General features: G+C 39.3%; 1 long non-coding RNA gene across 1 annotated transcript; it reads left to right on the top strand.

Annotated features, from left to right (window-relative positions):
* The first annotated feature begins 8,208 nt into the window (after positions 1-8,208).
* On the top strand, positions 8,209-11,971 carry LOC145431971 (uncharacterized). Its single transcript, XR_013912306.1, has 5 exons — positions 8,209-8,316; positions 8,780-8,854; positions 9,707-9,743; positions 10,370-10,465; positions 11,237-11,971. It is a non-coding gene; the product is annotated as an uncharacterized LOC145431971 (long non-coding RNA).
* The last annotated feature ends 590 nt before the right edge of the window (positions 11,972-12,561 follow it).

Genomic DNA, 12,561 nt, shown 5'->3' with positions numbered 1-12,561 from the left:
GTCATCTGTCAAGATGCTTATTTACCATTCGTGGTGCCAAGAATTTAAATTATAGGTGATGACAGTCAGCAATTTCATTTTTAATAAAAGATGAGATGAAACCTGAAATATTTTTAAATTAAAAGATTAAAGCCTTCCCTTTAATTTTCAATTTTGTTTTCATTTTTTTCAATTAACGGTAAGTAATTTGTGGTTTTCCTTTTCTTTATGAATGGAATTGACCTTTTAAAAAAATGATGATGATAATAATAATAATTATTATTATTATTACTATAACAGTGCGGGATAATAATTATTTTATCCCCAAGCAAAGCATCACTTATTGTTTGGTGGAGAAACCTTTGATGGGTATGTACATGGTAAGCTTCTTAGTTTTATCTTTATATTAATATAATTGTTGTTGTTGTTTTCATAACTGTAACGGGTTTGAAAAACGAATGGAAATTGTTATGAAATCCTCGAAATATTGGTTTCACTTTCATATGTTGAATAACATTCACCATAAAGTCATATTTACTATTGTTCATAATGAATCTGTAAATAATGTCCTTTTTAATGATGGCTTCAATAGGAGAAGCCAGTCATGTACCTTATAGGTTCTACATACATACATTTGAAAAATAAGTGAGCAGAAGTTTCAGTCTGTTCAAAAAAGTCACTGCGAGGATACGTGCCAATTAAAAATTTCAAGTGCATTTCTTTGGCTTTAGAAGTCATGAGGAAATGTAGTTATTTTGTACATATACCTGTTCAGAGATCTTTGGATCTAATTAAATTACTCTCAGTCTCCCATGATGTTTAATGTGCATTTATCAAAATGACTTTGATTAAGCATAAAAGAGATTCAGTTTGATGCAAAGTGATTGCTTAATTTGGCCTACGTTATCTACACTGTAGCAGTCCTTGTCACAGTCTTTGCTAGTGTGCTAATTTCCACACAATGCATTTTCAGCAAACAAAAGACAAAGCTGTTTCTGAAACAAGTGAAAAACGTAGCTTTTATTCAAATACATTCTCTAACTTTTATCAAAGTAGGATTCTTTAGTTACATTCATGCCGCTGCATAATAATAGTCTTGAAATTTAATATTGTTAACAAGAATATAATTTTACCCTTTCCACATGATCACGTAGCAGCCAAACATGTAGAAATAAATATATTTCTTGGCCCTTAGAGGGCACCCACATGTCAGCTAGTCTGCTCAAATGAAACTTCAGTGTATAACTATGACTGGGCAATAGATATCCTCTTTACTGGAGAACTCTATATGCTGAGGTAACCCTTTTGTGTGTGTGTTACGCCTGTCGATGCGTTGTGTTCTGGCATATAAATAAGAGGCAGGAGACAGCACTGGATCTCTGGGCTCTTTACTGTAAGTCGCTGCAACATCTGCAATAAATTGAAATACAGAGCTGTGAGCTGTGTGTGTTGCGCGCCTGCTAGATCACCTCTCCTCTGACCATGCTGAAAGAGCTGTGACCAGGGCACACATGCATGCGCCTACGTCATCACGGCATAGAGGATCGCACTGGCCACAACAGACTCATAGAAAATCCTTAGCATTGTCCAGCAGATATTGAAGAACCTCAGTCGCCTCAAAAAATAGAGACAACTCTGGCCCTTCCTGTAAAATGCTGTGGTGTTTTTAGCCCAGTCCAGTTTATTGTCAATGTGTACTCCAAGGTATTTATAGTCCTCCACAATGTCAACATTGAGCCCCTGGATTGAAACAGAGGTCAAGTGTTTCCTGGTCTTCCTGAAGTCCACAACCAATTTCTTGGTTTTTGCCATGTTAAGCTGCGGATGATTCTTCTCACACCACGTAACAAAGGAGTCGACCACAACCCAGTACGGTTTCATCATCCCTGATGATGCATCCAACCACCGCAGAGCCATCAAAACGTCTGAAGATGCAGGTCTCTGTGCAGCAGCTGAAGTCTGTGGTGTAGAGGGTGAAGAGGAAGGGGGAGAGGATGGTCCCTTATGGTGCTCCTGTGTTGCTGATTACCTTGTCAGACACACAATGTGGAAGACGCACATATTGTGGTCTTCCTGTCAGGTAATCAACAATCCAGGACACCAGAGAAGCATCCCCCTGCATCGCTGTTAGCTTATCACCAAGCACTGGAAAAGTAAAAAAAACATGAACCTCACAGTGCTCGCCGGCTGGTCCGGGTGGATGTAGACACGATTGAGCAGATAGATGATGGCGTCCTGTGAGACGGGGCTGGTAAGCAAATTGAATGGGATCCTGATGTGGTCTGACAATGGGTGAGATCTGGTCCAGGATGAGCCTTTCCAGGGTCTTCATGATGTGGGAGGTCAGTGTCACAGGCCTGTAATCCTGGGGGCCACTGGGACGTGGCGTCTTTGGTACAGGGACGAGGCTTGATGTCTTCCACAGCACTGGGACCCTCTTCAGACTCAGCATGAACAGTTTATGGAAGACTCCACAAAGCTGGGGGCACAGGCCTTGAGGGGACTCACTCCATCTGGTCCAGCAGACTTGCCTGAGTGGAGTTTCTTCATTTGCATCTGAACCTGGTAAGCATTTAACACTACTACACTGACATACATAATTTTCAATTTAATGAAGTTAAAAATTTGTTGTCTTATTGTCAGTTGTTATTGATTATTAGAAATATATGAAAAAAATGTAACATCTTTACTGCCAGTGAACAATACATATATGTGAATTTGAACATTTTGTCTGTAATTGAATACACCTGGCACACTTTCTACAATAACTGCACTCCTTTCCACTCTTTACTTGAAAGAGCTAAAGTTTTTTTCTTCTTTACGTCTTCTGAGTTAGCCCAGTGAACATCTTTATCTTTAATTAATGCTTTGAAATAGAACCTTTGAATGAGAGAGGAGAGTTGGCAGGCAGATGAGGTTCCTGAGGTCAGGCTAACTGAACCTAGAACACAGGGATATCAAAGGTAAGCAGAAGGCAGTCTGCGTATAATATTACTGTAAATGTTTTGCTGAAAGTGAGTGGAAGAAGCAAAGAATAGAATAGAATAAACCTTTATTATACCACAAATGAGAAATGTGGGTGTTACACAGCTCTAATGGCAATAGGAACAAATACAAAGGCAGGCATTGTTAAACATTAAACAGCTGTGGCAGCCTGGGAACAGGTATGTAGAGACGCCTCAAAGAAGATCTGACAAGCACAGAGAGCTTTAGACACACATTGACAAAAGAAAAAAAAAACAGACTGAAAAATGAAATGGAAAATTAATCCAAGCACCAAGAGACAAATATCATTGAAAAGAATCCTTTTCTTAAAATCTCTATTTACGTCAAGTGGCTTTATTGTCATTCCGACCATGTGCAGTGGTACAGTGCACACTGAAATAAGACAACGTTCCTCCAAGACTATGGCGCTACACATGACATATAACAGACAGTCAACACAGGACTAGATAAGGTACAAGTGTGCAAAAAATGCAAAAGCCTGAGCATTGTGCAAAAAATAACTTGGTGTATGAAGGTATGCATGTGTGTCAGTCCAGCTGCTGAGTGTTCAGGAGTCTGACGGCTTAGGGGAAGAAACTGTCTCGCAGTCTGGCATTGAGGGCCCGAATACTTTTTGCTAGAAGAGTGTGTGTGATGGGTGTGGGGGGTCCTCCACAATGCTGGTGAGTTTGTGGATGCAGCAGGTGCGATAGGTTTCTGTGATGGCGGGAAGTGAGGCTCCAAAGATCTTCTCAGCTGCTCTTACTATCAGTTGTAAGGTATTGTGATCTGATTCCGTGCCGTTACCTTACCAAACAGTGATGCAACTGCTCGGGACGCTCTCGATAGTCCCTCTGTAGAAGGTCGTGAGAATGGATGGTGGGAGATGGGCTTTTCTCAGCTTCCACAGGAAGTAAAGACCCTGTTGGGCCTTCTTAGTTATGGAGTTAGTGTTGAGGCACCAGGAGAAGTTCTCTCCCAGGCTCCTCCAGTCTGCATGCCAAATATCCGTGGGCAAGATACTAACCCCAATTTGCTCTCCGATGCATCCATCGGAGTATGAATGTGTTTGAGTGTAGTTAGAAAGCACTCAGTATAGAGTCAGTGCTTGTGAGAATGGGAGTGACTGGGTGAATGTGGCGTGTTGTATAGAGCGCTTTGAGTACTCCGGGAGAGTAGAAAAGCACTATATAAGAATCAGTCCAATTACTCTCCTAATTATGTTGTGAGACATTTACATGTTTTTTTTTCTTTTTTTTTAAGTGTATAGTTTTTAAATCCTAAATATAAGTAAAGTAACTGTTAAACATTGTAATATAATACAAGCTAGAGGCAGAGATAATATACTGGATGTTATTATTGAGTGACTCTTATTAATATTAATGGTAATTATTAAATAATTATTAAAAATTGCCAGGCAACATTTTCTTGGGTTTACAGCCAAATGTTGCACCTCTTTAAAATCAAACTATGATTTTAATGTTTTATTTCTCCTAATATTATTTAAACAGGGCAGCATGGTGGCACGGTGGTTAGCACTGTTGCTGCACAGCAAGAAGGTCCTGAGTTCAATTCCACCATTAGGCCAGGGTCTTTCTGTGTGGAGTTTGCATGTTCTCCCCGTGTTTGCGTGGGTTCCCTCCGGGTACTCCGGCTTCCTCCCACCGTCCAAAGACATGCAGCTTGTGGGGATAGGTTAATTGGATAATCCAAATTGCCACTAGGTGTGAATGTGAGTGTGAATGGTTGTCTGTTGCTATGTGTTATGTCAATGGACTAACTTTTTTCATAATTCCATTGCTCCAAAACTAACGAACTTTTAACAACAGTACGATAACACGCCCGTGTGCTGCTCTGAGGCACTTTTTACATCTTCAAGGCTACGGTGTACGAAATATGAGCAAAACTAGATCGGGGAAAGAGCAGGCCGCAAAAGCCTCGGACCATGCTGAGGACAGACCGGAGGCACCACCCCATGACATGAGTGAGATTCTCAGAGCTATTGCTAGCTCTGAAAAGAGGATATTGGACCGTATCAATTCAAGCACGAAAGATTTAAATGATAAAATAGACACAATCAAAGAAGATCTGGAGAAGCAAGAGACCCGTTTGGAAAGTGTTGAGTTTGCTTTGAATACTTATTCAGACCGGACAGTGGAGTTGGAAAACGAGGTTAGCAAGCTGAAATCGGACGTTGCTAAGTTGACCAGCAAGTTGGACGACATCGAGGGGCGACAACGCCGGTGCAATGCACGCATTGTAGGGGTGGAGGAGGGCTTTGAAAACACCGGGAAACCTACGGCAGTTATTGCTACAATGCTGAAAGACATACTGGGCCTCGACTTTACTCCGATGCTCATCGAAGCTTGGGTCAACAGGGAAACTCCCCCAGGGCAATCGTGGTGAAGTTTCACTATTACCAAGCGAAGGAAGAGGTGTTCCGAAGGGCCGCCAAGTCGCAGCCGTTGCTGCTGCAGGACATGAAGATAAGCATTTTTCCTGATTTTACAGCATTGGTGGCAAAGAAACGAGCTGCTTTTATGGAGGCTAAACGTTTGCTCCGAGGCTGCGCTGGCGTTAAGTTTGGACTTTTGTTTCCAGCTGTTCTCCGCATCACTTCACCGACGGGACAGGACAATTGTTTCACCGACCCAGCGGCTGCAATAGACTTTATCAAAAAAGACTTACTACGGCCGTGAGAGGTACAGCCGAGTGAGAAAAGATAAGTTGGACTCCACATGTGTGATTGCTTGAACTCAAGGGACATAGTTATACGTCGGTGCTGGGGAGATGTCAAGTAAATAATTGGGCCATAGTCATAAAAGGCCGGAAGGTAGAATGATTTTGATTTAATTGATTATGAATACTCTGCCTTCCTTCTTCGTTCCGATTTTTGATATGTTCGAGATATTGCTGTTATTCTGGGGCATTTGATTAGAATAAACACGGGGAAAGTGGAAAATATAAGTTTTGGAGTTTTGTTTAGTTATTAAATGTTACATATTTGCCCAGTTGAGGGGCTGTTTGAGGGTTAACAGTACGTTTAGTCACTGTGCTATCCTAGCCTGGAGGGTTGCGATCTCAGGGATAATAGTAGATCAGCATGGGGTTTTGAGGCTCGTTTTATTTATTTTTATTTTTCCCTTTTTTTTTTCCTTCTCCCCCTCTTTCTTTTTTTTTGGGGGGGGGGGGGGGGGGGTCCAGAGGTTGGGACATATTTTTTTCTGCACCTGCATTTTGGTACCTGAATGGCAAGCTCGCAAAGTCATCTGCCTCTTCGTTTTATAAGCTGGAATGTTAAAGGTATAAATAATCCGGTTGAACGCACAAGAGTTTTTACTCATTTAAAATCATTGAGATCCGATGTTGTATATCTGCAGGAAACACACCTCCGATCAAGTGAACAAATTAAACTAAAAAAAACATGGATAAGCCAAATATTTAGCTCAAAATTTGAGGATAGATCACGGGGTGTGGCTATTCTAATTAGGAAGGGGATTCCATTTATTCCACTATCAACTGTGGCGGATACCAGAAGGAGATATATTATTATACAGGGCAGGTTGTATGGGAAACAAGTAATTCTTGCTAATGTATATGGACCAAACTGGGACGACCCAAATTTTTATTGTACCTTTTTAAAACACCTGCCAGATTTAACAGAGTCCCATTTGATACTGGGTGGTGACTTTAACTGCGTACTTAATCCTCAACTTGACAGATCAAACCCAAAACCTGATAGCAAAATTTCAAAAGCGGGTAATGTTCTAAAATCCTTTATGCAATCTTATGCTTTTTTTGACCCTGGAGGAACAAAAATCCTACATCTAAACAATTCTCATTTTTCTCACCAGTGCACCGGTCATACTCACGGATAGATTTTTTTGTTGTAGATAATAGAATTCTTCCCAAGGTTTTAGATTGCCAATACAACTCTATTGTTATCTCAGACCACAGTCCAGTACAATTAGATGTAAATTTTTATGAACGCTGTTGAAAGATTTTTAATTTTGTGATTATGCTTAGTTGTAGCTTCATTTAAAGGAAGAAGAGCTTGTGAATTGAAACTACCACAGGAAAAGGGAGTGAAAACAGATGTGCAGAGGAATGCTGTGACATACATAGTACCTCCTTTGTTAACAGGCAAGCTAACGGTCTCTCGCTCCCCTTATATGGGAATCTATACATACAAAGTTATCTCCTGTTTCAGTTGACAAGCGAACAGTCTCTCCTTTTATGGAAATGTTTTTTCCACTCCTACTTCCCTGAAAGCTTGTTTAAGTATAAATAAAGAGAGTTCTGAAAGCCCTGGGTGGTTTTTCCTCTCTCTCAAATCTGTCCTGCACACGTTGCTGCAGGATGGATCGGGGGATGAGGGGGGGATCATCCATGTGTGCACATGTGTAAGATATCTTGAGTCTGAGTTCCTTTGCCTTCTACAATTTCTCTTCACAAACGCTTAAGTCAAAAACCGGCCTGGCGACTTGATCCTTTACTCCTAACTAAAGACTCATTTAAAAAAAATGGTCTCTGAGCAAATACAGTTTTTCTTAGAGACAAATCAAACCCAAGGGATGAAAATGACTGTTGTATGGGAGGCATTAAAGGCCTATCTTAGAGGCCAGATAATTTCATATGTATCATTTCAAAAAAGAAATACTTATAACAAATGAACAACCTAGCCAACAGTATAAAAGAGATTGACTGCTTATATGCAGAAAATCCAACTGTGATGGCATGCCACACATGGTAAGCTCCACACCTCATCACCCGTTGATTCACTTTAGTTTAATTTACAGTCACTACTTTAAAATATTCTATTTATTGTTCAATATCGTTTCTTTATTAAATGTATTCATTTTTCCATCACACCTTCCAATGTTTATATGGCGTGCACACATATTAACCTTGCAAGGTCAAAGTTCTGTTTTATGTTATATTAATACATCTTTCTTTGTTTGAGTTACCTGGGGGTTGGTGTCTCCTCCTGTCTGGCAAAAGGTGTGGCAAAGGGCTGGGAGACCTGAAGTACTGCACTGTAAACCCCAACAGTCTACCTGACTTATAAAGTTTGTGGATATAACAATTAAAATTCCTCACAAAGTTGAAACAACTTAAAACTTTTCTGTTCGGTTAACGATTCAAACAGTTATAATTGTACATGGCTTAGAAGTTAAGAGTAAATACTGCTTTCTTAATTATGATTTTTGAGTAAATGTTTTTTTCCGAGCTCCGCATGTGGACGTCATGACGTCATGACGTCTTCTCTCTAACCTGAACGACGTTGACAGAAAATTCTGTTCAATATGGCTGCCCTTCTCGAGCGACTGGAGAGCACATTTGGAGAAACTTGTAAGTAAAACGGAACCTTCGTTATGTTTATTTTTTCCGTAAAAAAGCAAGTATATTAATATGTTGCAGCCAATAACTTGTTTTCGAATGCGCTGTTGTGTTAAAAAGCACAGACCCAGGTGGTGAATTGTTGTTCGCTGTTGTTCGCGCTCTTTTTCAAACATAGATTATGTCCTCAGTTTTACAGTTTTAACCGATTAAAACACAGTTTTACTAAGAATCACACATAAAGAAAGGGTCTTAGTGATATTTTAACGACCCCTTGCCAACGCAAGAAAGTTGGCGTTTTTACAACAGCACCCTCATTGTTCGGCAGGGGTTTTTTTTTCCCTTCTCATTAGCATCGTTCAAAAGTGACTTAGCTAGCAGTGGTAACTTCTATCTAAAACAACTGAAATATAGCAAGGTGTTGTATATTTAGTGTGCTGATAAGGTTTTCAATATTTTTATTTTTTCTTCCAAGGCTGAAGACCAAAGACAAAAAGACAGAAGAAAAATTCAGACTGCAATTAATTTCAGGTGGAGACAGTAAACACAGGTGAGTTGAAAGATCTATTGAAGAGACCTTTCTTCATGGCCATTAAAACATTTTTAGGTTAAAAGACCCGTGTCATGAATCGCTGTGCGGCAGGCAGGAGTTGGACCCAAAATGCAGGACTCAGACTCAGGGGATGAACTCAAAATCACAGCTTTAATTGCTGCTCACAGAAAACGAGCATACAAAACTAAACTGGGAAAATATAAACTCACAGCTTGCAGAGAGGCACACGAGGAAACACACAGCTTGAGGGACGACACAGCACTGACTCAGAGAAACACAGGGTTTAAATACAATGGGAAGTAACGAGGGGAATGAGACACAGAAGGAGAGCACAGCTGGGAGAAATCAGAACTGACGAGACAAGGGAGCAAAGTAGGATACACTCACATGAGACACAGACCTTCAAAGTAAAACAGGAATTAGCACAGACGCAAACTAGACTAGGGGAGACAGAGCAACTAAGAAACACAGAGGGCAGCTACCAAATACTCAGAACTAAACAGAATACAAGAACACCAAACTAAGACACTACACTAAAGAATACGCTGGGACAACAAAGAGAACTAAGAACATAATACAAAAAACTCAGAGGCACAAGAAACTCAAAACACTGGGTCACTGACCCAGGACCGTGACAACCTGTTTCTTTTTTTTTTTTAAATCATGCCCTGGCTTTGTCACACTGAATCATGTTGAAAAGATCTATTTTCATGGCTCCCCCCATTACCATTTCCTTGTACTTCTTTCTACCAGTCTATTTTATTTTGTGACATTAACATCTTAAATGTACCCCTAATTATTAATAGCTGTGTTAGTATTTATAATGCATTTTTTTTTTATCATGTGCAGATCTACCAAGGGTCAGTGGCACAGTTCACCTTTTGTGGTAAGTTATAACACTTCATATGTGGTCACATAAGTAAGTTGTTTCATCAGTTGTTCAGTTCTTATAAAATGTTGTATAATTGTACCAAATCACTGAGGATACATCCAATGTGTAAATCACAATCAACAATTTTACTGTGATATTCGCTCGTGTTTAGAGAATCTCCATTATCTTTGTTACTGAGTTTCCATTTTTATAGGGCCAAATTTGTATTAAAAATTAATATTTTCATATGATGTGAAATGACTCAATCATTTCTAATTTTTAGAAGAAACCATTCATTAAGTCCCTTAAGGTGAAGATTTCATATATTGATAATGATAAAATTAACACAAATTAAAAGTTTCACTGATAAACACACAATTTTTCCTTGCTTTGAACCCCATGTTCTATATAGATTACAGCTCTGATCTGGAGAACACTATTTTAAAATACTGTGTAGGGTTTTTGTCAAATGATTAAGAAACAGACTCTCTGTCACAAGAGACAGAAAGGTTGTATCTTAAAAGAAAAGTCTCCAAAATTTAGTAGAGTCTGATGTCATGCAGTTTCATAAACATGTATCCTCCCCAAAGAATGACACCTGAAAACTTTGCGTTAAATGAACTTTTCTTTTCCCTTTTTAGGAGGCGCCTGATATCAATGTGAAACGCACTGCAGTACTTCGTGCCCTTCCTGTATACCTGCGGGATGAGGACCCAGAATTCTTTTAGACATGTAATGTAAGTGTATTTTTGCATTACTTAAATTCTGCCAGTAAGATAAAATGCTATGGATTTTTTTAAATACAATTTAATACCCTAGCAGCTACCAAATTGTACAAACAAAATACCCTCTCTTTAGAAAACCCTCACACAAACACACACACAGGTCAGGAGCAGGGCACAGGCGTATCACAGCACTATGGCTATGCTGCAGGTGGCCCAAAAACCAGGCTGAAGTCAAGATTTAGTTTCTTTTTGAGATAAAGTCATGAAATAAAAAATTACTTTTTTTTTTTAGAAAAATAACAAAAATACAAATTATGTAATGCAAGAAGCTAACACGTTAATGTACATTTTTCAAAAAAAGTAGAGTACCCTAACTCGTTACAAAGTAACCCACTACACTGCTGAATGTTTTGCTAGATTACAGGTCATGCTTGTCACATTCTCTCAAACCAACCTTACTTATTTAATTGGGGCGATCGTGGCTCAAGAGTTGGGAGTTCGCCTTGTAATCAGAAGGTTGCCGGTTTGAGCCCTGGCTCCGACAGTCTCGGTCGTTGTGTCCCTGGGCAAGACACTTCACCCGTTGCCTACTGGTGGTGGTCAGAGGGGCCGCAGGTGCCAGTGTCCGGCAGCCTCGCCTCTGTCAGTGCGCCCCAGGGTGGCTGTGGCTACAATGTAGCTGCCATCACCAGTGTGTGAATGGGTGTGAATGTCTGGATGACTGAATGTGTAAAGCGCTATACAAATACAGGCCATTTACCATTGATACTGTGTCTATTCCAGGCGGACGCATTGGATGAGTCGACCCTCATTGACACTTCAGTTGCCCTTCTCACAGACGGCGCTTCCCAGTCCAGTCCATTTTACTTCCTCAAGCATGGCTGTTGTGGTGAAAGGCGGCTAGGTGATGCGTGATATTCCCAGATTTGCAGATGCATTTTCTTTATTGTTTGGCTTGATCTATGCTCTGCATTTAGACTACCCCAGGAAGCTGGTTCACACATTTGCCTTTGTCCAAAATATCTTCATGGGGCTTGATGACGGCAAACCCCTGAAACCCCTGCCTACATGCTCTTAAGGAATATAAGGCAATGTTTGTTAGGACACGCACTCTGTTACTGAGCACTTTGTTTGAAGCACTTTAAGCACTTTGTTTACTACAGGCTTTGGGTGGATTTAACTCCATCAGTTTACCTAATTTTCCTATACTTGACTGCCTTATCTGGTTATTTGGAAGCTGATCGTCTTTGTACCCATTTTAAAAAATTGTTTTTCATTTCTATTTAAAAAAAAAGTGATTAGTATTTGACTTTTTGTTTTGCATTTTTGTGTATTTTGAGAAAGATGCAATTAGGACTGATGTCGTCCTTTGTGATTTTATAAAAAGATAAATGTTCTACACAGAATTTATAATGCTCACTTTATGGTGCCGATGTCCATGTTAGTTGTTTTATAAAAACATTTGTGATGTTTTTAAATTTTCATGAAAAAATGTTAAATAAACAAAATGTAAAGTAACTGAATTTCCGTACTTTTTTTTTTGTTAGTAGTCTACACTCAAACATTGAAACATAAATATCTTTTAATTAATAATCAGATAATTTGAGTTTAGGTTGTAATATAATTGCATTGTGTTGCATCAAAATAATAAACTACAAGAAACACAAAAATATTGAAATTAAAGTATACAGTCTTTGAGTAAAGCTCAATTAATAAAATATAAAATATAATTTTAAATTTTTAGGTTAACAATAAATACAAATTTTGAGTACCCCATACTTAGAAGATATGAGTTTTTGTACTTAAATCTTTTGAGGTAATCAGTTTCCACAAAAGTTTTAAGTTCAGTCAACTTGTTCGGGTTTACAGTGTGCTGACAGCCTAATTGGATTGCACCACATGCTTCATTGCCTGGGGGGTGTTTCATGTTTGTTTAAATGTTTTGTATTAGTTGGTTATATGGCAGCCATCTTGTTTTCCCCTGTGTGTGTCATTTGGTTTAGCTAAACCAGTATTTAAGTCCCCCTGTGTGTCATTTCAGCAGGTCAGTTTACCATATGTTTGTTTGAGGTTTTGTTAATTATTATCTTGAGTTTAGTCTATTGAGT

The sequence above is a fragment of the Astatotilapia calliptera genome, chromosome 11 (assembly GCF_964374335.1).
Source record: "Astatotilapia calliptera chromosome 11, fAstCal68.1, whole genome shotgun sequence".
NCBI lineage: Eukaryota > Metazoa > Chordata > Actinopteri > Cichliformes > Cichlidae > Astatotilapia > Astatotilapia calliptera.
This window is presented reverse-complemented; position numbering and strand designations above follow the sequence as displayed.